This window comes from Ictidomys tridecemlineatus, chromosome 2 (genome assembly GCF_052094955.1).
Source record: "Ictidomys tridecemlineatus isolate mIctTri1 chromosome 2, mIctTri1.hap1, whole genome shotgun sequence".
Classification (NCBI taxonomy): Eukaryota; Metazoa; Chordata; class Mammalia; order Rodentia; family Sciuridae; genus Ictidomys; species Ictidomys tridecemlineatus.
Window position 1 is genome coordinate 86935483 of NC_135478.1, and position 27832 is coordinate 86963314.

The 27832-nt window shown below is 47.8% G+C and overlaps 1 long non-coding RNA gene across 1 annotated transcript; it reads left to right on the forward strand.

Annotated features, from left to right (window-relative positions):
• The first annotated feature begins 6925 nt into the window (after window positions 1-6925).
• Window positions 6926-17723, forward strand: LOC144369860 (uncharacterized). Its single transcript, XR_013429689.1, has 2 exons — window positions 6926-7126; window positions 16575-17723. It is a non-coding gene; the product is annotated as an uncharacterized LOC144369860 (long non-coding RNA).
• The last annotated feature ends 10109 nt before the right edge of the window (window positions 17724-27832 follow it).

A 27832-nucleotide genomic window follows, 5' to 3' on the forward strand; every position in this document is an offset into this window, starting at 1 on the left:
GTCACACCCTTCTCAAGTAGCCATGATGAATGTCTCCTTTGTGTCCCAAGGACAGCTACGTCCTCCCCTCTCTGTCTACCCAGGGCATCCTACGCAGCTGTTTTCTGTTCCTATTCACAAAATGTGTCCTAACACTTTGTGTTCCTACACCCTACTTACACTCTACCAAGAGTGTCCTCGTTCAAGTCCCTTCAAATTACCCGGATGGTTGGCACCTCTTTTCCTTCGGGGACCCCAATACTATTTTCACTCAACAAGCTTCGTAGGCCCAACAATACACCAGGCACTTTCATGAGTCTAAAATAAGCCGGTTTCTCCTTTAATTCCCATGAAAATATTAGTATACGTTCATGTGGTCCAGGAGGATATCCCAACCCACATATGCAGTGTGGACTGATCCATCAGGGTGTAATTCAGTCTTTAAATAGAACAGCAATGATGGCCCCCAATCCCTGGGACCTGGGCAAGAAGGGCTCGTTCACCTACCTGGGAACACAGGACCCGAGAGTTGGATTCATACTGAGATGCTAATGAGTTCCCATCATCTGCTTCTTTCCAAGACATTTCCATTTCCAAACTGCTAAGGGAATGGGAGGCGGGGATCCTGTTCTTGGCTGAATCCACCCAGCACCGTGAAAAATATAGAAGTTGAAACTCAGTCAACATAAATTGTAGCTCCAATTATTTTTATAGGGCCAGCTGTTCTTTCCCCATAAACCAGGCCTGGGGAGGGAGAAGGTGAGGTTGAAGCCAGAGCTTTTCATTCCTTGCTGACTGAGCGTTGTGCACTGCAGCCCCTGAGCTGGGAACGCGTCTTGTGGTAGGATGTGGCCTTCCTGCATGGCCACACTTCACTGATCCCAGTGGGCAAAGAGGGCCCCGGAACTGCCAAGAAGCAGCCAGAGAGTCAGCGAGGCAAATCCCAGCCCATTTGTTCTGAAGCATGACACTTATTAATCCCAGCTGAGAAGGAGCCAACCTAATCCTCTCCAAGAAGGGTCCAAAACAGCCCATTCCTTTCCCCTTGGGGAAAACCTGTCCCTTGTCCAAGTTCCAGCTTCCTTCCTGCAAAGCGTGAAGTTGCGATGGAAACGGTCAGCCCTGTTTATGTTGCCTGTAATACAGTCCTGGCCAGAGGAACCAGCCCTGGACAAAACGGTGTGTTCCAAAAGCCGCCGCCTGAGCCCTTGGGCTCTGGGATGGGAGCCACAGCTGCTCCCTGAAGGCTGGTGGACCTGGGAGTGTTTGGAGGATCTACTCTTTGACTTCCAAGGACTTCCCAGCCCACAGGGCCATTCTGCCAGAATCTCCTGGAGTCCACCTTAGAAAAACAGAACACAAAGCATGCTGGGAAGAAGCATGTTGGAAAGGTAACTTCTTCACCAGGAAAAGGGCTCAGCCACAGAGCAATGGCACAGACAAATGAGGGCTTAAACAACTTATAAGTTTACTTCTTCACCCTACAACAAGATAAGTGATCCAGGGCTGTTGGGGGGTGGCTCCTCAGAGTGGGGGTTCCAGGCTATTTGCATCAGATTTCTGTCACCCCCAACATATGGCTTCTCCCCTACCCCAGGGTCCAGAGAGGCTGTTGCTCACTCAGGGAAGGTGAAAGAAGGAAATGGAGCCCCATCCCTGCTCTTCAATGGCATCATCAGGAAGTTACATTTTGTTCCTCACATCCCATTGGATAGAATTTCATCACATGGTCATAGAGAGCTGCAAAGGAAACTGGGAAATGTAGTCCTTATCGGGGCACTTGTGTCTCCAGCTATCATCTGGGTTTCTGGGATTCTATAACTAAGTCTTGCCAAAGCAGCAGTCTACTAATGTGGCCATTTAGATAGATTTTGGACACAGGAAGTCACAGTTTGACCTCAGCTCCCCAACTTTCTTCCTGTGGCTAATGGATACTGAGAAGGAAATATCCACAGGGACCCCTGGGGTCCAAAGAGGGGGATATATAAAGGAGTGGGGGGAGGATATTAGTTGGGTGGACTGGAGTCTGATCACAGAAGAATATAGAGGCCTGGATAATGACCTGCAGGCACTGGGGAGCCATCCAAAGTTCTTGAGCAGGAGAGGCATATAACCCAGGACTGTTGCAAAAGGTGGTTTTAGTGGAACATTTCCTGGCCTGAATTGTCTGTGAGCGGGTCCCACCCTAACCCCATGACCACTATTTAACAAAACATTGATGAAACCTCTTGGGGGCTTGACCTATCTTTTGCCCTTTTCCAAAAGTCCATGGCCTAGTGCAGGGGTCAGCTTTCTTTATAAAAAGAGGCTAGCAAAAGTTTTAAGCTTTGCAGGCCAGTTTGGGTGGTAACTGCTTCACTCTGTTTATGGTCATCATAGTACAATAGCAAACAAATGAGTTTGCCAATAAAACTTTATTTGTAAGGTTTTAGTGTGTGCCAATAAAACTTTATTTGTAAGAACAGACAGCTAGCTCTATTTGGCCCACAGGTTACATAGTCTTACTACGTGCTGATTTAGAGAATTATTTAACTATCAACCCATTCTGCTGTTAAATTACAACTCTAGTCAATATAGTGCTTAACAATATCTCACTTTTGTTTTCTTCCTGTACCACTGCGCTTTCCCCATAGCCAGGGGCCAGATCCTGGGTTTGTTGGGCATGACATCTATACTACTTAGGGGTCCTATCTAAGGAAACAAAAATAAAAGTATACATGCAAAGTTACACAGGAAAGTTAGTATATTTATTTAACATGAGAAAAGCAATCATAACAGATGGGCAAAAGCTGATAAACACAAACAACACAAAAATATATGATAATAGCAGCATTTTATCCATCAACCACCGGACACACTGCATATTATTTTCCCTACATTTTTAGAGGGCTTCATGCTCTGCCTCTTCCTATAACAATTATTCCCCCAGATATTACTCATGTTATAGAAGTCGATTTTTGCCCTACCCAGCATTTCCCTCCATTTCCCCTCTCTTTCCGGGGCCAGATGACCAGAGAAGTTGATCACAACCTGGGTAGTAAGCAATCGTCCCAGAAGCCACTGAGACCACCTGGCAGCAGCTGAACTCTGCACAGAAGAGCGGCAGCCAAGCATGTCACTGACCCCAAACCAAACCTAGGACCACTTCCACTTCCTTGAAGAGGATCCCCGCAAATGCCTGAGGCCACCACTGAAGGGAGGGAATGTGTAATGGAGAGAAAGTGAGAGTGGAAAAAGAACAGGGTCCTCACCCTTCATTTTGCAGATTTTACGGACACGTGGCCTGTGCACACGGCACTGCGGGCGGGAGGGGCCTGGAGCGCACCGGGTTCCAGCGCGCAGAGCGCAGCGCCCCCTCCAGGGAGCAGTGGTCCTGGCCCCGGAGCCCCAGCCTCGGAGCCTCCTCTGCGACAGCTTTGCACCCCACCCTGGAATTGCATCCAGCTCCACCGCAGGCCCCGCTTCCCCAAGGAAATTAAGTCCGAGCAGTCCACGCTTTGTAATAAAGTCAGGGTTATGCAAAATAAAATAAAATAAATAGAAAAAGTTTCTAGCTTGGCTTCCAGGATTCCCTGTGTGTGTGTGTGTGGGGGGGTATACATGTGCTCATTTTTTAAAGGGAAAAAATTAACAAGCCAAACAATCTCACTAAAAAACGTTTCAAACTCTCCCCAGCGAAAGCTCCACCAGAGGCAGCAACGTCCCCCCACCCCCAGCCCGAGGTGCAGAGGTTTCAAGTTCCGGTTTAAATTTAGAGGCTGTCTTCACCGATGAGATTTGAAAGCTGCAGGAAGAAACAACCAAATTCTCCCTCTCGGATTAGGAAGCGTCCGCAGGCTCCATTTCCTGACTTTCCCAAACAGAGGAGATAAATTATTACTGAAAAGGTAGCAAAGGAAAGCCCAGATAGCTTGCTTTAAAGAGGGGGCCATGGATAACGGAGTGGAAGGATCTGGCTCAGCTGTGGGTGTCCAAAAACCCCCAGAAAGAACCAAACCTCCACCAGAATGTGTGTCAGAAGCTTAGCTCCAGGCCAACCAAGGGGAGTGGTGCTTTCCCTCAAGTTCACCTTCCAAAACTCACGCCTTTGCAACTGTGGTTAGAACCACCACCAAAAAAGAGGTTGAAGAAAGCAGTGTGAAATATTTTATAATAGCATTGATGATTGCACTATGCAACTGTATGAAAAGAGGATATATTAAGATCTAGATTAAGCCACAAAGCCACTTAAACAGAGATATTCCTAGATCCAGGTGGTTTGAACAGGATCCAAGTGTATTCCCGCTGATGTGCTGCCCCACCACAGGCCCCCAAAGCAAGGAGGCCAGTTAATCACAGACTCAACTTTCCAAGCTCCCAAACCTTTTCTCTTTATAAATTGATTTATCTCAGCTATTCGTTACAGTAACAGAAAGCTGACTAACTCAAATGCACTGGTGTGCATTGCCTACACACACACATACAGGTAGTTGGACAGATGATACAGATAAATTTATCAATAGAGATGTATTAGTAATAACAATGTGTGGTCTACACCATACGACCCAGCTATGCCACTCCTTGGTATTTATCCTAAAGAATGGAAGTCTGTATCCTACAGCCTGCATGCATACCATGTTTATAGCAACGCAACTCACAATAGTCAATGGAATCAGCCTAGGTGCCCATCAATGGATGACTGGATAAAGAAAACGTGGTCTACATACACAATGGAGTTTTATTCAGCCATAAAAAAGAATAAAGTTATATCATTTGCTGGAAAATGGATGGAACTTGAAAGCATTATTTTAAGTGAAATAAAACAAACTTAGAAGGTCAAAGGCCATATGTTTTCTCCCATGTGGAAGCTGGTTGGGGAGAGGGGTGGAAGAAAGAGGGGAGAAATCTCATGAACACAGAAGGAAGACCAGAGAGAGGGAGGAGAGGAAGGTGTTGGGGAATTAAACAGACCCAATCATGTTATGGGTATGTATGAATATGTACCAACAAAGTCCACCATGGTGTGCCATTATAATCTTCCAAATAAATAAATAAAAGACAATAAAACTTAAAGAAGTGTGTGTTCCAAGCAGAAAACTTGAAAAAACAAAGAAATTCAAAGAAAAAAAAGCAACAACAACCATAATTGGCCCATAATCATTCTACTCTATACCAACCACTGTAACGATTTGACGTAAGTCCTTTTACAAGTTTTCTCTGACTGTACAGGTCAGATTTTTACCTAAATGAGATCAAATTGCAGCTGCCCTCACTTGTTCATGAAGCATATGCATTTCCCCATATCCTTCAATATTTTTCTATCACATGAAAAATCATGACAGCCTTGCCTTCAGTCACTTGAGTCTAGAATTATGTACCCAAATCTCCTCTATTGTTGAGCATGTACATCACTCTCAGCTCCTTGCCACGGCCCCTGCAAGGACTGGCATAATTTGCCCTCTGCCTTAGCCATTTTCCCTTTCAGCCTCTTGTCTTTGAATTCCCCAAGTGCTCCAAGCCTTTTCTTACCTCAGGACCTTTGCACATACTATTCTTTCCTGTTCATCCAACAACCAGCTCCTGACTGAATGAATGAGTCTGCCTGAGTCCAAAATCCATATTATTATCATTGAAGCCATTGCAACTTTGAGGCAAAACAACCAGTAAGTTCAAATGGTCGTATTCTGGCTCTAACCACTAAAATGCCTACCTCCAGGCTTCCCTCCAGGCATGAACTAATTTGCCAAGACAGGGTTGTGACCTCAATCAGATCTTTGGATTCTCCTTTCAGACCTTGCTTTCCCCAGTGGTGTGAGGTCTAATTCCTTTGCCACAATACTCAGAGTGGTTGTGCTTTCCCAAGTGAACACAGGCTGATACATCACCTTTGCTGACCTTGAAGTCGTGCCCTGGGCACATCTCTTCAGGAGTTTATTTTTTAACTGTCCTCAATTGTGTATTTGACTGTGTCACATCCATGGGACCTGGTGATAACAAAATACCTGGGGGGAAATATCGCAGCCTAATATATCCATGTGATAGAAAAACCAGTCGGTCCACATACATGGATTCAACAACCATGATTGAAAATATTTGGGGGGAAAAAAATCCATCTTTGCTGAACAAATACAGACTTATTTTCATACCATTAGAGAGACAAACATTATAACATAGGATCTAGTGAATACAGCAGAATAGCTATTTACATGGCATTTGCCTTTGTAATAGGTACTATACATCATCTAGAGATGAGTTAACACATAAAGGAGGATCTGTGGGTTATAAGCAAACACTATGTCATTTTTAATAAGAGACTTGAGCACCTACAAATTTGGTACAGAAGAAGAGTCCTGGAACCAATCAATCGCCTACAGATATTAAGGGACAATTGTATATGGTACGCGCGCGCACACACACACATACACATACACACACACACACACACACACACACACACACACACACACATACATGTATGATGTGTAAAATACAATACATGAGCCAGAGGCGGTGGCTCAAGCCTGTGATCCCATTGGCTCGGGAGGCTGAGGCAGGAGGATCGCGAGTTCAAAACCAGCCTCAGCAAAGGCAAGGCACTAAGCAACTCAGTGAGAACTTGTCTCTAAATAAAATACAAAATAGGGCTGGGGATGTGGCTCAGGGTCGAGTGCCCCTGAGTTGAATCCTGGGTACCCCCACCCTCCAAAAAAAAAAACCCACAATATATGGCATGGGCAACTATTTAAGAACTTATTGCAACATGACAGAAACTGCTATTTGTCTCCCATTATCCATTCTCTTCTTCCTGTAGTAAGTAACTCCCCCAGACTTTATCTAGGAATATGGTCATCCAACTAAGAACTACATTTCCCAGACTCCCTTGCACGTAGTCATGGTCATGTGCTAAGTGCAGCCAATGGGGTGTGAGGAAATACAACTGAGCCTGACCACCTGACTTCATGGGGCTGCCATTTCAGCCCAGGGTGATTTATACCTGGACTGATAACAGAAGAGAGGAATTAACTATTTGGTTTAAGTTACTCTCTGTGTGTCTTTTTGTATCAGCAATGGAACCTAAATCCTGATTAATTCAGTTGTCAAACTAAGCCGTGATATTTTTGCTGAGAAAGAGGTGTGTTCCCAGGGCATCTGCAGTGCGGAGAATCAAGTAAGGACATCAGGTTCCATTTGTTCCTCTCATCTTGGCATCTTTTTGGCTTATATTCCTTTCTTTCCAAACTCTGTTTTGTCTCTCTGTAAAACGCAGTTATCTTCCGGCTGTCAGGGTGGGCTTGGCAGAAGAGCCATCAGCGCCACTCAGGAGCAGGACTTTGGACATATGGATGGGCTGTAATGGGCGGGCTGTAATGGGCACCCGCAAGACATAACTTGAACTCTGAAGCCAGACAGCTTGTGTTCGAATTCTGGCTCAGGCACGTAGGGCTTTTAAAAGAGATTAGTGGGATCTGTTTGATCATAATTGAAAAAATGGTTTGAGAGCCAAAGAAGAAAGTGCTTTTACATTCTCAAAGCAAGTTAAGCGACACAGATCTGTCTCCTGGGAGGAGATGATGGGGTGTGTGCGGAGTCCGTGGGGTGGTGGTCAGGGCCATCAACACCTTCCTCACCATCCTATTTATTGACTTGCACTAGATTCCAGTGGGGAAGGAGGGATGGAAGGATTCCAAGATTGGAATCAGCCCCGGAGTCAAGTTCTGCCTTTTGTTAAAGGGGAATCCCTGCTCCCTGCAAATGCAAAGGCAATGATTCAAAGCAGATCCGTCTGAGCCAGGGCAGGACAAAGCGGGAAGTGGGCTCAGCTGGATTTCTGGGGAGAGGAAGTGCAGAAGGGGTCTCTGCTCCCTGGAAGCAACTCTGGTGAGTCATCAGCCCGGCTCTCCTGCCAAGGCTCCTGGGAAGGGTTAACTGGGAGGAGGCAGCTGAGTTAGCTCCCTGTGGTGCTCAGGGACCAGGGGAAGAGTATTGATTTCCTCTGAGTCACTTTGGACTGACCCATTAGTTCAGGCTCACCGAGAAGGTGGAAAATATGGAAGTTGAACTTGGCTGCATTTTTAATGCTGTCTTACTGGGACCGTCCAGTGTCTTCCAAACACATGTGTGCGGTAGGGACTCAGAGTGAGCAGAGGCCAGGGCCCAGTGGACAGGGCACAGGGAGGCATCCATGATGTCACTCCTCCAGCCCCAGTGACATGAGGGCTGACCAGCTCTTGAACCGCGTGCTTCTCAGAAAGGAAGAAGCAAACAAATCTCAGACGTGTTGCTTAGCTCTGGGCTTCAGGCTGTGGGGCTCGACCTTGGATTTCTCATCTCACCCATGAAGTGAATCTGGACTCACTGTCTCCTCATCTGGCCTGAAATCCTTTTGTTCCCACGGAGGTGGTGGAGGCTCATGCTATATAGGAGGTTGGAATTCCGTTTCTACCGCCAGCCAAAAGGACATCCTGGAGGAAACGGTCCTCGACTTTATTTTTTTTTTTTCCAACCCCAAAGATGGAGGTCATGGTAGTATCACCTGAGGGTCAGGGTTTGGGTTTGTTTGCTTTCAAGGTTAAACGTTATCACCCTTGAGAAACGCTGAGCAGAGAGCCTGCTTCCCACAAATGCTCAACATATCCTAAGAACTTCAGGATGGTTTTCTGTATATTTTTCATGGCATAGCCAACAGGTTTCAAAAAACATCAAGTAACAAAGGAAAGGAAGAAAATGAAACTACGAGGTAGCAAACTTTATTTTACCAGACTTCATATTAATCTGAGGGACACTGTAATAAGTCAAGGTCATGTTGTCACCCCAAGGGCAGCCACTAAAAAAAAAAGAAAAAATCTGTAAAAAAAAAAAAAATACTGTGGAGATATCAAACAGAGGAATTAAAAGCTATACTAAAAATATTTGACCCAAAGAGGATCATAATAGAGGATCCTGCTCCTTCTTGTGGACCGTATCACAGACCCAGGGTCCAATGGACTGTTTTCCTTTAAATCATCCGTGTGGCTGATGGGTCACATAACCTGACCAGCTGTGTCATAATCACATCGACTGGTCCCATCAGCTACGGTTGAGGAATCCCATAATTGACCAGGACTTTGGAAGCATGTGTCCATCCAGGGACTTGTCTCCCTGAAGCACTTTCCCTGACTCTGGTGGGTTCAGAACAGGAGCCACGGACTCACCCGTCTCTGTGTGAGGATCCAGAATCTACCACACACAGGCTGTGGGACCTACACCCAGTGAATTGACCTCTCTGAGCTCTTTATTCCTTTCACCTATAAAATGGGGTCCAGCATAGCTCCTACCCTATCAGGTTGTCATGAGCATTAAATGTTAAAACAAAGGTGAGAAGTTCAGCTCATCCATTCATCCAATAGTTGTTGAGCACCAAGGAAGTGAAAGGTGACCTTGTAGACACACAGGGAAAACTGTCACATGCCTTGGGGAAGACGGACCACAAACAAAGAAGAATTTGAGTGCAAATATAAAAGGTGAAGGAAACTACGTATGCTGGGGTATAGAATAAAGGGGTGATGCTAACAGATGGCATCTAATAAATGCTTATCAAAATCACGAACCTCCCACCGGAGAAAACAGACACCACCAAACCTTGGGACCCTGGCGAGTGGAGGTGCAGGGCTCCCCGTCCAGCCCTGGCTGAGCTCCCCCGGCTCCTGCTCCCTTGCAGCGACTGTGCCGCCAGCGTCTGCCCCCTCCCCGCAGGGAAAGAGAGAGAGAGAGAGAGAGCCCCTTTTCTGACACCTGGAGTAATCCTTGGTGGAATGTATGTGAAAAGATGCAGGAGAAATTCTTAAAATATATTTCGCCCTGACCACAATATATTCCATATGCCTGGAGGCTGCTGGGGGGAGGCAGGGGCGCTCGGTTACCTCTGGTAAATGTTTCTCCCCCACACTGGGGAAATCCTTATCGGGGGTTCTCCTACCTGACAGCTGGAAGGAATTTAGGAGAAAATGCAAAGGGGGAATGGGAACCGCACGCAGGCTCAGGAGTTCCTGCTGCTCAGCTTGGGGAGAAGGACTTGCTGGGAGGGGGTGCCCAGGGGCCCCACCCCCAGAGCCTCGCTGTGCACCCCTGGGGACCTCACTGGCTCCTCTGGGCCTCTGTTTCCCCATTGGTAAGGTGACTGTGGGCTGGGTGGTGAGCTGCAGAGGATCCACTGATGAATCTGATTTTTTTTCTTCCTGGGGACACGGGAGGAGGTGCCACTGAGCTGTTGGCGGTTGCAACATGGAGCACATATAAAGTGGCCATCGAAGCCAGTCTCTGGCTGGGAGGGAAACCGTGGAGTGACCCTCCACCTCCTCTGCATGCTGGAAGCACCTGGAATAGTTAACTGTGCAGGTCCTAATGCCCAGAGATGGGGACACCTCTGGGAAGTTACAAGCAGGGGTGAGCGGCCATCCTGGTGTCATGACCTCGCTCAGTTCAATCCATCCCCTGCCCCTTGTGTTTTGGGGTGGGCTATTCCATGTCCCCAAGAGAGAGACATGGTTTGGAAGGAAGAGACCTCACCTACAGGAAAAACTTCAGTGCAGAGAGACGGGAGTTCCAGAACCTTCTCTGCTGTTTAATTGCTCAGCAGGGTCTCGTAAGGTGCATCCATTTACTCATATGTAGGTAAAAGCCCAGCACCGTCTCACCCACTTCATTTTTCATGGGGGTTTCACCGAGATGGGCACGTAAAGCCCTCAGCACATGCCAGGCACAGGGTCAGTACACAGCGGTGTTGACGAAATTAATGACGATGGACAGGGATCCTCTGGGGAATGAGCTCCAGGTGACTTAGGGAGGGGATTCTCACACTTGATTGTGCAAACCCAGGCAGGCTCAGGGAAACAGAGCCCCAGAGTTCCCCAGACACAGCGGGGAGCCTGAGAATTTGCATTTGTAGTAAAGTTTTCAGGGATGATGAGGCTACTGGTGCAGGGACCCATGGCTTTGAGGATCACTGTCTTAGTGGGAAACCAAGAATGAGGCTTTGCTCACACAGCAAATCAGAGAATTCCCCACTTCCTTGGGTCCCCCTAGATCTCTGTGGTTCTAAGAACATGGCGGAACACGATACATCAGGAACTTCCATACAGAAACTGAATTTTACAATCATACAACGCCTTAGAGATCATTCCTCTCCTTTCCTTTCACTTTTGGAGAAATGGATGCCCAGAGATGGAAAGACATTTGCTCAAGGTCACACAGCAAGTAGCTTGCAAATCTAGTACAAGAAGCAGTTCTGGTTCCCATCTTGTTTTGGAGGAGAAAAAGAGAGAGACCCCCTGAGAGCCCTTCAGGGGTCTCCATCATGGGCTGTGACCACAGAGGTTGGGATCTCAACTCTGAAGTTACCTACTGCTGAACTAATCCTAGGGGATCCATGAACCAGAAGAATTGACCTGTGATGGTGTGCAGGACTGTGCATCCTCCAGAAAACCCAGTGGCTAATAAAGAAAGCCATGTGTTGGCCAAGGAGAGCAGAACTAGCCTTCAGCATGGTATGGACGTGGGGAGCTGGGCACTCCCAAACACAGCTGCAGGGAAGACCAATGCTAGAAGCTTCCTGAAGGAGACGTTGACAACACATATTTCAAAAGGGCAGAGCCTTAGCCCACAAATGCCATGTTTAGGAATTTACCCAAGAAAATAGTTAGGATACTCTGCAAAGATTTAGGTTTGTTTACATCAGTAGTGTTTATGAAAGAGAAATAAATGGGAAAATCTAAATCTCCACTCATAGTGGCTCATTGAATAGAGCTGTTTCACAGTGATTAAAATAATGATGTGTATGTGTAATTATTAATATGAAAGAATTTCAAAATGGGTTGTTAGATTTTAAATAGCTGGCGATAAGCCTGAAGTCCCCTCCTAGTAACTCATTTTTGGATTGGTATGTAAATATAGATACTAATAAACACACAGATATAGGTAGGTGGATAGAAAGATGGGAAGGTGAAATAATAAGTGGTTAGGTAGATAATAGGTAATAAACCAATAATGTGTACAGAAAAAAGTCTGAAGCCATATGTTAAGATTAATCTCTGGCTATCAAAAAAATACTGGGGAATAAATCTAACTAAGGAGATTAAAAGAAAAAACCTCTACCATGAAAATTATAGAATGCTGAAGAAAGAAATTGAAGAAGATGCTAGAAGACGGAAAGACGTCCCATGTTCATGGATAGGCAGGATTAATATTGCCCAAATGGCCAGATACCAAAAGCCATCCATAGATTCAATGCAACCCCCATCAAAATACCAGGGACGTTCTTCACAGAACTAAAATAACAAACAGTTCTAACATTTATATGAAAGACCCAGAATAGCCAAAGCAATCCTCAGCAATAATGGTGATGCTGGAGGCATCGCGACCCCTGATCTCAAATTTGATTACAGAGCTACAGTTCCCCAAACTCTGTGGTGCTGGCACAGAAACAGACAGGAAGACCACTGGATAGAACAGAAGACACAGAGATAAATCCACACAGATCCAGTCGTCTGACTTGACAAAGATGCCAAAAACATACATTGGGGGAAAGACAGCCATTGTAACAACTGGTCCTGGGAAACTGAGCAGCCATCGGTAGAAGAATGGAAACTAGATCTCTGTTTCTTGCCCGGCACAAAAATCAATTCAAAGTGGATCCAAGTTGTAAGAATTAACCAGAAACACTGAAACTGCTCGAAGAAAACAAGGGGGAATACTCCAAGGTATTGGTTCAGGCACTGATTTCCTCCATAAGACCCCTAAAACTCAAGAAATAAAACTTGAGAATTAGTACGTAGGAAGGCTTGAATCCAAGAGTTTCTGCACAGCAGAGGAAACAAGAACGTGAGGAGAGAGCCTAGAGAATAGGGAAAAAATCTTTGCTAGCTGGTCCTCCTGGTCCTGGGATTAATATCCAGGATATATAAAGAACCCCCAAAATTTAACACCGAAAGAACGAATAATCCAATTAATAAATGAGCAAAAGATCTAAGTAGACATTTTTCCAAAGAAGGCGTGAAAGTGGCCAACAAATATATGAAAAAAAATGTTTACATCCTTAGCACTCAGGAAAATGCAAATCAGAAGTGCAGAGATTTCATCTGACCCCAGTCAGAATGGCGGTCACCCAGAACTCAGAGAACAATTACTGTCAGTGAGGATGTGGGGGGAAAGGGTCCACTCGTACATGGTCGGTGGAATTGCAAATTACTACAACCACTTGGAATGCAGTATGGCGACTTCTCAAAAGAGGAGCCATCCTAGGAGCCAGCTCCCCCCCTCCTTGGTGTTATTGTACAAAATCTAAAATCACAGCGCTACATGCACGTCACAGCAGCTCAATTCACAACAGCCGAGTCATGGCACCAGCCCAGGTGTCCATCAACAGACGACTGGAGAGAGAAACTGTGGTACGCATACATGGTACCTAACCAATGGAATTTTGCTCAGCCATAAAGAAGAATAAAATGATGTCATTTGAGGATAAACGGGTGGAACTGGAGAACATCATGCTTACTCAAATGAGCCAGACACAGAAAGTTGGGGGCTTCCTCTCATATGTGGAAGCTAGAGAGGGTGGAGGAGAAGTGGGTTTTTTTTTTAAAGAGGGGTGTTATGGTTTAGATGGGAAGTGTCCCCTGAAAGCTCATGTTGGGAGACAGTGCAAGAACACTCAGGGGTGAAGGGATTGGACTGGGAGAGCCGTGACCTCATCAGTGGGTCGATCCTCTGATGTTAACTGGGTATCAACTGTAGGCAGGCAGGGTGTGGCTGAGGAGGAGGGTCACAGGGGCGTGACTGTGGGAGCTTAGATTTTGTCCCTAGTGAGTGGAGCGCGCTCTCTCTCTCTCTCTCTCCCCCCCCCCCCGCTGCCTTGTCCTGAGCTTCCCATCCACCATGATGTTCTGCCTCACCTTGGGCCCAGAACTATGGAGTCCACTGACCCTGGACTGGGCCTCTGAAACCCTGAAGCCACATCAACTTCTCTGGTGGATGACATCCACCAGATTATGCTCATGCCAATGTAATGACGGCAGAAGTCAACCGCACGACACCTCCGTTGTAACCAACAGTGAGCCTGGGCGGGCAGTCTTGTCTGGGACTCCATCTAGGACTGGGTTGGCGGGCTGCTGGCTGGGGCAGCTGGGTGGCTAAGTTCTGTCCCACTTGAGTCTCATCCTAAGCAGCTAGCCTGGGCACAGAGGGATAGAGAGAGAGAGAGAGAGAGAGAGAGAGAGAGAAAGGAACACAAGGCCTATTGATGAGAGGGTCTGCACTGGAACCTACTCACATCCAGCACATTCTACAGGCTACCCAGCCTCCAGGGGTGAGGAAACAGACTGGGCCTTGTTAGTGAGAGAATCTGCAAAGTCACCCGGCAGAAGGACAGGTTGTGATTGGGATATGAGGACTCCCCCGAGAAAGCTCGTGTGAGACGAATGTTCAGAAGTCAGGTGATCAGATTATGAGAGTCGTAACCTGATCAGGATTGATCTATTGGATGGGTGGATTATTTATTTATTTATCTATCTATCTATTTATTTATTTATTTGTGGGTACCGGGGATTGAACTCAGGAGCACTGGACCACGGAGCCCCAGCCCCAGCCCTATTTTGTATTTTATTTAGAGACAGGGTCTCACTGAGTGGCTTAGGGCCTCGCCTTTGCTGAGGCTGGCTTTGAACTCGCGATCCTCCTGCCTCAGCCTCCTAAGCTGCTGGGATGACAGGCATGAGCCACCATGCCGGGCAGGATGAATAATTTGAGTGGACTATTGGGTGGTCGCTAGGCAGGTGGGGCGTGGTGAGAGGAAGGTCCCTGGGGGTGTGCCCTGAGAGGGCTATGTCCTGAGGTTCTCCCTGCTTCCTGGCTGCAGGCCTGAGCCAATTTCCTCCCCCAGGCCCTTCCACCCCCATGCTGTGCCTCACCTTGGGCCCACAGCAGAGGACGCTAATGTACTTTATCCTACAAATAACAAGGTGATTTGTCACATAAGAGGGTCCCACAACAATTCCAAGGTAGGTGTCCAACAACAAGGGAGTGGACTCCGAGACCTCTCACCTCAACCAGGTGTGAGTCAGGGTCAGCAGCATGAAGACGATGCTCCCAGGCAGCCAGAAGGAACCAAGCAGAAGGCCCCACAGTGTGACGCAGATGCTGAGCTCTTGCCTGGCTCCCGCCTGAGACGTAGGAGACAAATCCTGGCTGCATTTTCGTGCCCGGATGAAGGAACAGTGGCTGCCCCTGCAAGATCTTCCCTTGCAGAATTTACTGGAGCCAGGGTTTGTGGATAGGCCCCTCGGATCTGCTGTGGACTCGCTGTCAGAGAGCTGGTATGGGTCACTACAGCAAAAGGGACAGCTGGAGGGGTGGACAGGCCCCAGCCAAGAGCAGCCAAAGTTCCTGCATGATTCCTGGGAGCTCCAGAGCGGTCAAGCAATGAGCTGCAGGGGTCCTCTTTCAGTCAAGGTCAGAGGAGAGCAGGTGTGAGGAGCCTGGTGATGGGGTGTCTCCAGAGAAGTCACACAAGTGCCCAGAGAAGGACAAGTCCATCCAGAGAGCAGACAGCCCATTTCTGACAGGACCAGCCAAGCCAGAGCTTCCCAGCTCTGCTTCTCTCTCCTCCCGGCCTGAACCTGGCTCCCACCTGCTCAGACCCAGAAGCCCCAGTTCACCAGTGGGGTCAGGAAGGTAGGAGAGAGAGGAGGAAAATCAGCAGGACTTACCCAGGAAAAGGAGGGTGTCTTCCGGTAAATCTAGTTTGAAGAACAGTAATTAGATGGGACAAGGCGTCCTAATGACTGTAATCAGTTTGGTGGTTTAAAGAAACCAGAGGGTTTTATTACCCAAGGATAGGTAGGGAAATCCCTCCCCCAGGGACCACCGACCAACTTCTCCCCCACCCCACGTCACCAGCCATGGGAGACAGTGGCAGCCCACATGCCTCCTGAGTCCTGCTCACTCCTATCCTGATGATGTGTCAGGCACCTGCTCACGGCCCAGGTTGCACTGAGGGGCTCCTCTCACTTTGCCTCTTTCCACTGCTGAAGTAAGACCCTCCCTTGTCTCCAACAACCTCACAAAGAACTTTTCGGGCTGAGCCCAGATAATAAAAAGGAGGAAGATCCGTTTCAAGATGCGTGCAGATAAGACAACCCTCTAGGGAGTGGAGGTGGTCGGAGGGAAATCCAACACACTCGAGTGGCCAAATGGTTAAACAGAGGAGGAAAATGCAGGTTTTAGAGCCCGGACTTGATTTTGTTCACTCCTATAGTGGAAATGATTATATTTTTCTAACAGGATAGTTACTAAGAAAGGGGAGATGTATATATACAGCTGTGCATAGTAGGAGCTCAATAAATAATCAGTACATCGTAGGTGCTTAATAAATAATCAGTACATAATAGGTGCTCAATAAATGATCATTTCCATACATTCCCTTCCTCTCATAGGAGCTGAGCTGTGATCATACTTTCAGTGAAGAAATACTCTGAGGCCAAAGTCCAAGAATGGAGAGTCAGAGCTTTTAGGATTTATGTGGGGCAAGAGGACTGACCTTTCCCAGGCAAGAATACCAACCCATGCATCTTTTCTTCCATTTGCAGGGATTCCCTCAGCTCCTGGAGTAATAGAAGAAACACATGGAGCTTATGTGGAGAGCACACTTCCTCTTGGAACAAAAACAAAAACATAACTTATGGCTTTGGTTTTCCAACGTCTCATTATTTCATTAGGACGGGGAGCAGGAGTATGAATGAATCAAAATTCACAGAGATCCTCTCCTCCCCCATGTGGATGAACCAAACAGTTTGGCAAATGCTGTGTCCTAAGATATCAACGCCAAGGCCAGGCACAGGACTTCCTACAATGAGTGTCCTTACATGCCACGGGGCTCTTCAAAGGGAGTCGGTCATCACTGCCCATCACTCACAACCCCCCACCCCGGGAATTCTCCCACCACCACCCTTGCATAGGCTGTTCCCTCCACCTAGGCACCTGTCAATTTTTTATTCCCTGGGCAATCAGCTGGCTGTCTTAGGGGGACTGCCACTGCTTCTCAAAAGCTTCCTGGGACCCCTCCGAACAGGTTAAAACTATCACATGCTCCCCCCGTCACCAGAACATTCTCCAAAACACTTTACACCTTTGACAGCAGTCAACCCTCTATTCTGCACCTGACTGCAAGAGCCATAAAACAGCAACTCTATGTATGGCTGTATCTCCAGCACGTCACCTGTGCATGTCACAGGTTGTTGCTTAATTAGTATACATGTCCAGCCCCACCAATATGAACGTCCTGTGGTTAAAAGCAAAACCCCAAGGAGAAGAGTCCTATTGGCTCCCAGCCTCCAAGAAAAAGCCTCTAAAAATGAGCAAAGGAGGAAAAATATTTTTTACAAAGAATGTTTTGACAGGTACCTCTTTAGTTTGCATTTTCCAAAACGCTGTTCCCTTGCCCGGATCAACTTTCACGACTTCCCCGATTCCTACTCTAATACCCGAAGCAGGGAGCGATCATAATTCACAGGAGTGATATTTGCAGATTAAAATAAAAACAGCCACGTTCTGCAAGTAACATTGACATTTGGCAAAACGTCTCAGCCAGAAAAATATGTGAATGTCGGATGCTTCGCAGGACACGGCCAGATTCCTTTTATTCTCCCAGAAATATAACAGGGCAGTCCACATTCTGGTTTGGATGCGGTCCCACTTTCTGGAGTAAAGGAAAAACAATAAAAACCTGGGCGATGATCTCACAGACTCCTTGGTTTGTCAAAATGCATCTCTTCTAAGTGGCTTTCCCCCCCTCCCAAGTTTGAGATGCTTCCAAAATATTTATAAAAAACAGCAGGGCTCTTCAAAGTCAGGAGGCAGTCAGACCTCCAAGAAAGGGCGGGGGGGGGGGGGGGGGGAGGATGGAGCAGCAAAGGAAGCAGGTCTAAGCTATAGGAGGGCAGCGGGGAAGCTGGGCTCATGCCTCCTCCTGACATCAGGGGCTTCTCCTCTGGAAACGCACTCTGTGGAGTGAGCATTTGCTTTCAAAGCCTATGGAGCTCGCTGGTGATTGCCAACCCAAAGTGTGAGCTCTGCCCAACAGTAACCGACATTTAGACAGGGTGCAAACCCTTTTGCTATCTATCGTTTGCCCTCTTCATTGCTCGCGTTTGCAAGAATACATTTTTGACCATGAAGAAAATATTTAAATACCAGTACTATCTTAGGATTCCCAAATAACTCTGTTAACATGTGAAGATAGATCTTGGTCACATCTGAACATGTAGATGCACACGTGCGCTGTCTTTTACAAAAATGAGATATCACGCAGCATGTAGAATCTCATCAAGGGATTTGCTTACTTAATTTTTTTTTTCTTACCAATAGGCAGGGCTCGCTTTCTGAGGATGCTCCCCATGTGAATTCAGAGACATCACTAAAACACTCCAGGCTTCAATGCAGTCAGTCGTCTGCCCAATGGGGATAAAACGAGGACCCCGGTCACAAGGCTGTTGAGGAGGATCAGACGGGATGCTTAGCACATGGTGAGACTGCATCTGCCTGCAAGGTGGGTCTCCCTACAGTGAGCAGGCTTCTTCTGTCTCTGAGGTTTTGGTGTCACAAAACCTCACCCCAAAGTCCCCCTGGTGTTATCCACCATTCCTGTCTCTCCCGCGTGGGCCCATTTAAACAGCTTTCCAGTTCTGGCACATATCTATGCTCTTCGATGGGCCAAGCAGAGATGAGACTCAAACCAGTGGACGGGGCAGTTGGGTCTTGAGCCTTTGGCGAGCTGATCCGTGAATACCTAGCACCAGGTACTGGTCTAAAAGTGACCTGAGTCACTGAGTTTATTCTCGCGGCAACCCTCGGCGGGTAGATGGGAGAACCGCAAAATGGGAAGGGCAAGGCAGACCTGTGGCTGGGGAGGGAGCTCACGCTCGCCTCCTGCAACCCCCAAATCCTGCCTGTCCCTTCCCTCCCCACCATCAACTTCCTACTCCACCGTCCCTTGTCCCTCAGCTCCCGAGGAGATGCCCACACTCTTGGTCTGCAAAGAGGCAGCAGAAACGAGCAGCCCCGTTTCCGGGGTCTAGAAGCATCTCTCGGGGCGCGGCTGGGGGGACTGCGAACCCTGTTAGGGTTTCAGTCTCTTATTATCCATTCCAGCCATAAATTCCAAGTATGATCCTGTCCCAGACCCAATCATGTCAGCAGCATTTTTTTTTTTTTTAAATCTTTTTTGCTTTGCTGAGAAGCTCTGGTCTCGGAGATCAAAGTTAGAGGGCAGCCCCTGGGGATCCGGCGAGAACTTCCACCAGGAACTGGCCGCGACCCCGGCGCGCGCATGCGCCTTTGGGCTCTCCCCAGCCGCCGCTGCAGGAGAAAACCCCAGACCTTCTTAATTTATTGCCCAAAGAGGCAGGGTTAGAACATCAGGGAGGATTTCTTGCACGTAGAAGATCCGAGAGCTTCCAACTTTCAACTGAAGGTCAAGCGGCAGTCTGGCTGCTTCTCTTCAGTAGGTCCTCTAACGGGTGACAATAAAGGACTCCGAATTGTCCATGTCACAGTTAAATCCTGTCCAGATGAAAAAGGTGGCCAGGGAACGAGAGGGCTAACCTTTGGTCTTATAACTACTCAATTAGGTGGTCTTCACAAGTCAGGCATAAATCTTGGAGCCTGGTGTTCATGCGGGACACCCCAGCCCTGGCCCCACCCCTGTGCTGTCCATCACTCCGCTCTGGTCTTAGCTTTGCAAGTTGGCATAGAGCAGCTGGCACGTGCTAGGCAATCTCCACGCCGAGGTAGGCTCCCAGGCCTTATTTTATTTTGAGACCATTTCTCCTTAAGTTGTCCAGGCTGGTCTCAAACTTGCGATCCTCCTGCCTCAGCCTCCTGAGTAGCTGGGATTGGAGCTGTGCATCAGCCTGTAGGAGTACGGATGCACATCTTTAATTTGTGTTGGATGTTAATCCAGAAATACCTACTTGAATGTATCGCAAGCCTTTGGGGTAATAAGAATTTTAACAGGGGCTGGGGGACTGGGGATGTGGCTCAAGCGGTATCGCACTCGCCTGGCATGCGTACAGCCCGGGTTCGATCCTCAGCACCACATACCAACAAAGATGTTGTGTCCGCCAACTAAAAAATAAATATTAAAAATTCTCTCTCTCTCTCCTCTCTCTCTCACTCTCACTCTCTTGAAAAAAAAAAAAACAGGGGCTGGGGATGTGGCTCAAGCGGTAGCGCGCTGGCCTGGCATGCGTGCGGCCCGGGTTCGATCCTCAGCACCACATACCAACAAAGATGTCGTGTCCGCCGAGAACTAAAAAATAAATATTAAAAATTCTCTCTCACTCTCTCTCCTCTCACACTCTCTCTTTAAAAAAAAAAGAATTTTAACAATTTGAGCTAGATGCTATTTTTGCCACTTGTTTTACTGTTTTGCAAAAAGCAAAGGAGGGGGTGGGAAAGAAGGAAACCGAGCAAAAGGGAAAAGTAGTGTTTTGTAGTCAGATGAATGAGAAAGGCCCGGGTTGTCTGGCTTTTATCCTTCTTCAAAACTCACACAGTGTGCTAGCCTATTAAAGATTCTGAGAAGTCCTGCAGGAAGCTATCCTGCATCCTTTGCCCAGCCCCACATTTTCTGTGGAATGTGTACAGGATAAATAATAGCATCCCACAACCAGTTCAGCAGAACACACGTCCAGAAAACCCCATTTTAGAACCATGTTCTCTTGCATTTGTAGAAAGAATCAACCTCCATCAGAACGAACTTGCTCCCTGGCCGGGTTGCTAGAGTTGGTTGAATCCATGGGGTTCTAGTGGCTCGTGTTGACAGGAAGCCTGGCAAGAATCTGGAGCCCTGCTTTGGTCAAGGACTGGAGCAAGGTCAACTAGATCCCTTCCTGTTTGAGCTCAAACCTCATTTACCTAGAATCACATATTGATCATTTTGATCCTCGAACCTCATCTATCTAGAAATGAGCCGGAAACGCTGAAGTTAAGTCACCAGCTACTGATCAGGGTGCTGCGATCTCTTCTCAGAGCCAGAGGAAGAGGAGAGCCAAAGACCTTTTTGTGCATCAGGTGCTATTGAATTTCAAGGAATTGTGCACAAATGCTTGTTGAAAGAAGAGTAGCTCTCCCCAGGGTCGTTGTGCCTTCTTAGCAGAAGGGACTTGGTCATGCAAAGGAGGAAGACCTCAAAGGTTAAGAAAGAGGCACTGGGATTGAACCCATGACTGTCTGGGACCAGTTGGCATGGGGCAGGTGGTCCCCTGTCATTAGTCACTGGAGACCCCAAAGCAAGCTTAGGATCATAATGGATATTTGTAATGATGTTGGAAAAGTACAACTGTTTTTAGAAGGTCGGAATATGCAACACATTTTAGATGGTTTGTGTTAAAGTTGGCTTTCGCTGCTGTGATGAAGAGACCCAATAAGAGCAACTTAAAAAGAGAACAGGCTGTGGCCCACAGTTTCAGAGTTTCAGTCCACAGTCGACGGATGGACTCCACAGCTCTGGCCCGGAGGTGAGGCAGAACATGATGGTAGGGCAGAGGAGAGCAGCTCAGGACATGGTCACCAGGGAGTAGAGAGAGAAGGAGAGAGAGAGAGAGAGAGAGAGAGAGAGAGAGAGAGAGAGAACTCTACTCACCAAGGACAAAATATAAACCACAAAGGCACACCCCAGTGACCTGCTTCCTCCAGCCACTCCCCATCTGCCTACAATTATCACACAGTTAATCCACCAGTGGTTTAGTCCACTGATTATACCAGAGCTCTCATAATCTCATCACCTTACATCTGAATCTTCCTGCATGATCTCATGCATGAACTTCTGGGGGACACCACATTTCCCAACTATAACAATTTCCTTCCCAGAAGCTTGACATTTAAGCAAAGAGGGATTTTCTTAGGGTGTCCAGCTCCAAGGGAGACGAGGCTGTGTTGGTGGCCCCACATCATGCTGCTCAACGCTCACAGTGATGCTCCGAGTGGGGACCGTTCTACCAGCAGATCACGTAGGAACTGGCCAGAAATCCCCCGAGTCTAAGCCACCTGCCCGGGAGAGCACAGAGCAGGACTTCAGTCCACATCTGTCTTCAAACTTATCTTTTCCATTACCCGAGGCTCTTGGTGCAAAATGTCAGTATCATAATGACTTTTTATAATAAAAGACATCTTGATAACAGAAAATCCAGGTACTATTTATCTGTGGCTGCTTAACAAACAATTCCATGACTGGACTCACATCTCGTCATTCCCTGGGTCAGGTGGCTGGGCCCAGCTTGGCTGGTCTGTCCCAAAGCTTCAGGGCCAGGGCTTCTCAAGCTCCGTAGGGAAGGACGTGCTACCAGGGTCCCTCACTCAGGCACTGTCGATGGGCCTCAGGAGAGGGATTTCCGTGCCACCTGGGCCTCACCAAGGACGGCCCCCAACATGGCGGCCACCTCCACTCAGTGAGCTAGGAGGAGGGCACAGGTGCCCAAGGCGGAAGACGGCCTTCCAGTAACCCACCTCAAATGTCCCTTCCTGTCACCTCTGCCACAGTCTGGTCATTCAAAACAGACTGCGAGTCAAACCCGCGTTTGGTGGAGGATACCCACCTGGGTGTCTCCCAGGAGGGAAAGGAGTTTGAAGTTGAAATCAATCCAAAAGATGAAGGCGAGAAATAAACTGAATACCCAGTCCTAAGAAAATGCAAAAAACACCGACTTTCTGGAGTGATTGATGGTAGAGTTGCCTCCTGAGCAATTAAAAACACAAAACCCGCTGTTACATTTGGATTTCAGGCAAACAATGAATAAGGTTTTAGCATAAGTATACCCCCAGGCAATACTTGGGATAGGATTGTACTTTTAATAAAATGAAATAAAATAGTTTTTAAAAAAATTTAATAAAAACATTTAACATTTTTTTAAAATTAAAGAATAATGAATTTTAAAAGACAAAGGGAAAGAAATCTGTGATGTACTTAAAAATTCAGATTTGACCAGGGATCCTGTGTGTTATTAACTGGTGACCTCATGGGAATGAGCTCCAGCCACTGTCCTAGGATAGCAGCATCCCAGGGGACTCCTAGGCCACCCAAGTGACATTTTTCCCCAGTCAGTGACATCCAAGCCCATAAAATATTCCTGCTAGTATTGGCATCATCTCTGCCAGGAACTCAGCTGGAGGCTTTCTCTAGATTATTTCAAATCTTCAAAGAAAGCCTGCCACTCAACTCCCTTCTACAGGAGAAAGTCTTGAACCAAAGAGATCGAGGCGTGCGGATTAGTTGAGATACTATATGGAAACCTCAGACAGTGTTTAGGATATTTTATATATATATATATATATATATATATATATATATATATATATATATGATCCCATTTATTGGTACTGGGAATTGAATCCAGAGTCACACACACTCTAGGCAAAGCTGTGGGCCACTCAGCTACCTCCCCAGCCCACTTTAAAATAGTTTTTATTTTGAGACAGGGAGGATCTTGCTAAATTGCCCAGGCTGGCCTTGAACTCCAAATCCTCCTGCCTCAGCTTCCCCAATAGCTGGGGACCCAAGTATGCATACCATTCTCAACAGTAATCAGGGTTAAGAATTGTTTTAAAGAGATGGGACACTTGGATGTGACAATATCAAACAAATGGGGTGAATATGGTGATAATGACAGTGACATGCATTCAGGCCGGAAGAACTGTCGGGCGCTGTGCTCAGCCTTTTGCAGATGTAATTCCATTCAGTCGATCCCCACTCTGGGGATCAGCAACGTGCGCGTTCCCGTTTGACAGATAAGAAAACTAAGGCCCCCATTCCCAAGGGCTGGCTGGAAGTTGAAGTAAGGCTCAGGTCCCTGAAGTCCAAAGCCAGTTAGAGGCCACCATGACAAATGGTATCCATGTTACAACTCTGAGTCTGAAATATTACATGCTACATGTTACAACTCTGAATCAGGGACCAGGTCCCCTGGGGTTATGTCTGAACCCCGCGAAGCAGGACGCTCATTCATTCTCCTAGCTGACTAGAGAGGGGGGAGAGCAGCCATGTCTCGGGTGGCTGTCCGGAGGCTGCAGGGCAAGGTCCGGCTCCCAGCAGCCCAGGACCCATCTCCAAAGTGCAGTGGATTAGCAGCTCACTTTCAATCAGGCTGAGTTACGAGCTCAGCGATTTGTGGGACGTTTACATGGACCAGAAGATGTGTTATCTGATGAAAATTGCTTAATTTAATATCCTGACTTGACAGGCCAAGAATGGTACCTCTCCGGGAGAATCTGCCAGGGCGGATAAGATTTTTAAAAGTCCCTGGACGTGTTTAAGGAAAGCAACAGCTGTCCTTCCCCGATCTAGCAAGAAACAAGACACCTTCTTGGGTCTAGCAGCCATCGGCCATCGGGTCATGGGCCCGGGGAGACCTGGAGGTGTCCACTTTCACTGGGAGACACCAGGCGGCCACCGCAGCCCAGACCCTGGGACCTGCGCCTCTGGTTTGGAGCTGTCAGAGAGAGGGTCACTGAGCCTCAGCTCCTCTTGGCCTGGGTGAATTATGCTGCAGCGACAGGTTGACATGTTTCTACCCCCCGTTGACTGTATTCCCAGGAACTTTGTATTCCTGAGTTCCTTCGGCACAGAGCGACAGAGGATTTAACAGGACGGTCTTACAATTTGGCTCGTGGCAGAACCGGCTGGAGGGTGGGTGGCAGAGCATCTGTCTCCATGGGTTTGGGGTCAGGCCCAAGAAGGTGCATTGCTCCCTGATTCCCAACAGCGGCTCTCACTGCTGGTGACGTGGGAACTCCACTTTGTGAACCACTGGGCTGGTTACGGTACCAAGGCACCGCGCCGAAGATGTCACCTGGGTTCTCCTTGCGCTGTCAGCTCCATACAAGAGAGTCCCAGAGCCTCCATCCTGTGCCTTAGAGAAACCCAAATCCCCACCCATCCATCACATCCCCAATTTAAGATCGTCACCCTTGGCTTTGAATGTCAACGTTTGTTTAAATGATCCTGTCTGGAGATGGGTCTGTGGTTCCTCTCTCAAAACTCGCTGCTCTGTATGAATTTGACCGTTCTTGCTTCACATCAAGAAAATAAGTAGATGAAAACAAAAACAGTCCTTTAGGACCATCTGGCTCTATTGGAGATGTTATTGAAGGTTGAGAGTCCCAAACAAAGGAGGTGATGTTGCAAAATATATATATATATTTTTAAAGTTCAGATGAACAGTAGTCACCTCCGGCAATCGAAAGTCTGGCCACCCAGGCTGACGGCTTGCTCGCGGTGCCCTGGGCTGCATGTGACAGCCCCTCCTTGTGGCTTTTCCCAGCTCCTGGGCTCTCTGCTCCTACCTGGCCCTGCCTCTCCTGTGATCCTCCAGAGCTCCAGGGTCTTCTTACCCATTCCACAGCTCTTCTCCCTTCTCTCCAGCTTCATGCCCAAATCAAGGGAAGGCTCATTTCTGCATAAGCGACCCTCTGGCCGTGCTGAGCAAACCAAAGGGCCTTTCCTTTAGCCCACCCCCAATCTCTCCTGCCAAGGTATTGAGATGAAAACAGCCCAGACCAAGGCCAATTTGGCCCTGTTGGTCTAACAGAAGAGATGACGTGTGTCACATAGTTAGTGTGGGTGTCCAAGGACTATAACTTGAATGAACATTAAGAGAGAAAGGCCCCAGGGGGCAGGAGCAGGAGCTCTAACCAAAGAAACCATGGTAGGCTGCCTGGAGGAGGCGACATTTTGACTGTAGGTACAGGATAACTAGAATTCACCGCTTGATAAAGGGGAAGGGGAATCCTGGGAGAGGAAGCCGCAGGAAATGGGAAACACAATGCTCTGATGACTGACTTCATGGGAATCCTCAAGATCCGGTTTTCTCCCTCATTTTTTCGTGTTTTGCCTTGGGTAACAAGAGCATATTTCAGCCCCACCCCCCTGTTGAGAATCCTATCAACAGAGTCCAGTCCCTTTCTTTGTAATGTCTGAGCACTCAACAGCCACTATTATCGTCATTTTTTGAAGTTTGGCACAAATTCCAAGATAAGAAACCTCTCATGAGCCCATTACACTGATAAGCAATTACAGAGCACCTGCTGTTTAAGAATCAGTACATTCTGAGCAGGTAAGAATAGGACCTTTGAGGCTCAGCAACTGTACCCAGGGGTATAAAATATAATGGAAGGGACCAGGAGTCTCCCTAAAATGCAGAGGTGCCATCTGTGTCGTGGAGGAATGGCAGGGTGTTTGGAGATTGAAAGGGGAGTGTCTCATGTTACCATCCAAGAGGAAATCAGGCATTGATGGATCAAGGCAACCAAAAGCAGAGAAAATCTGGACTCCAACTCTCTTTATCTCTGGCCTCTGTTTTCCTCTCTTTTGGTCTCATTCTCAATGGGACTCATTCCTTTGATGAGTCCAAAATGTCCATGGTTATCTCTTAGCAAAATCAGCAGGAAAGACACTTTCTCTTTTCCAGTGGTTCCACTGAATGTCCCTGTAATGACACCGTGTGGCATAGGCTGGCCCAGTTGGCACTACATTCCCACTGCAGAGACCAATCTCCAGGTCGGAAGAAGCACCAGCTGTCGTCCACCAAGTCCAGCACTCATACAGGGAATGCCAGGAAACTGCTGCAGCCCAGCTCACCTGGGGAGGGGGCAGGGCAGAGGAAAGGCCACCAGCAGCCAAAGCAGCAGACGCCCACTGCCCACTGCGTGCTTCACCTGTGAAAATTGTTTTATTTTATTTTATTTTTATTTTTATGTTTTTGGCAGTATTGGGGGTTGAACCTAGGGCCATCGACCACTGAGCCACATCTCCAGCCCTTTTTAATATATATATATTTTTAGAGACAGGGTCTCACTGAGTTGCTGAACCTGGCCTTGAACTTGCGATCCTCCTGCCTCAGCCTCCCAAGTTGCTGGGATTACAGGCCTGCACCACCACATGCTCATGAAGTCTTAGTAAGGATTAAAGGAGTCAACAACTCAGAAGAGCACCCGTGCTGATTTGAGCTTTACTCATTATAATGATGGATGTTACATGGGTAACTCACTTTGTGGATTTACGCATATGCATGCATTTATTTTCCTAGCCTAAGGGACCTGCACTGTTTGCTAGCTTGTTGCAAGAGATTTGTGATGGAAACAGATTAACCCTTCTCTTTGGATACAACCTTCCCCTGATTTGAACCCACTCTGATCATGTGGGTGAGCGGTTGTTTGCATATGGTGGATTGCAAGCCAGCTTCCTCTCCCCTGCAGTTTTTGCAGGCTGGTAACTCTCAGAGCTTATCTGCAAGGCAGTGTTACCACTCAGGCCCCAGCTCTCACGGCCATGGGGTGTCCCCCAGGGCTACTGAGGCACCCAGCTCCCTCTGCCTTCTTGGGCTAGTTAGTGCATGGCTGGTGTGTTCGCATGAACCTTCAATTCCAGGGCTTAACCAAGAGACGGGCTCCAGACCTCTGAAGAAATAGCTTGGCCGGGCATCCATCACCTTGGCAGATTCCTGGGAACTTGAAGCACCAGCGCATATTTTGCGGTAGCCCGTATTGGAGATCAAACTGTGGAGGCACAGAGCTGAGCAGGTCTTCAATTTCAATTAGGCGCTGTGTCCAGATAACCTGGGGAGAGGGAGGCAGGAGGGCGCTATCGGGTGGGCGTGCGGAGGGGGCGCTTGATGAATCACAAGGTCTCAGGAGCGTCCACCCCGCTGCCCTCTGCCCTTCCCTCCCTGCCTCCCCAGCTCCTCTGACCTCTTCCTCTGCAGCCAGACACCCCCTCTGCGGCACCGTGTGGGGCAGGCTGGGGGAGGGACAGCTGGATGAACCCAAGGGAGGAGGGGAGTCAGGGGCAGGCTCC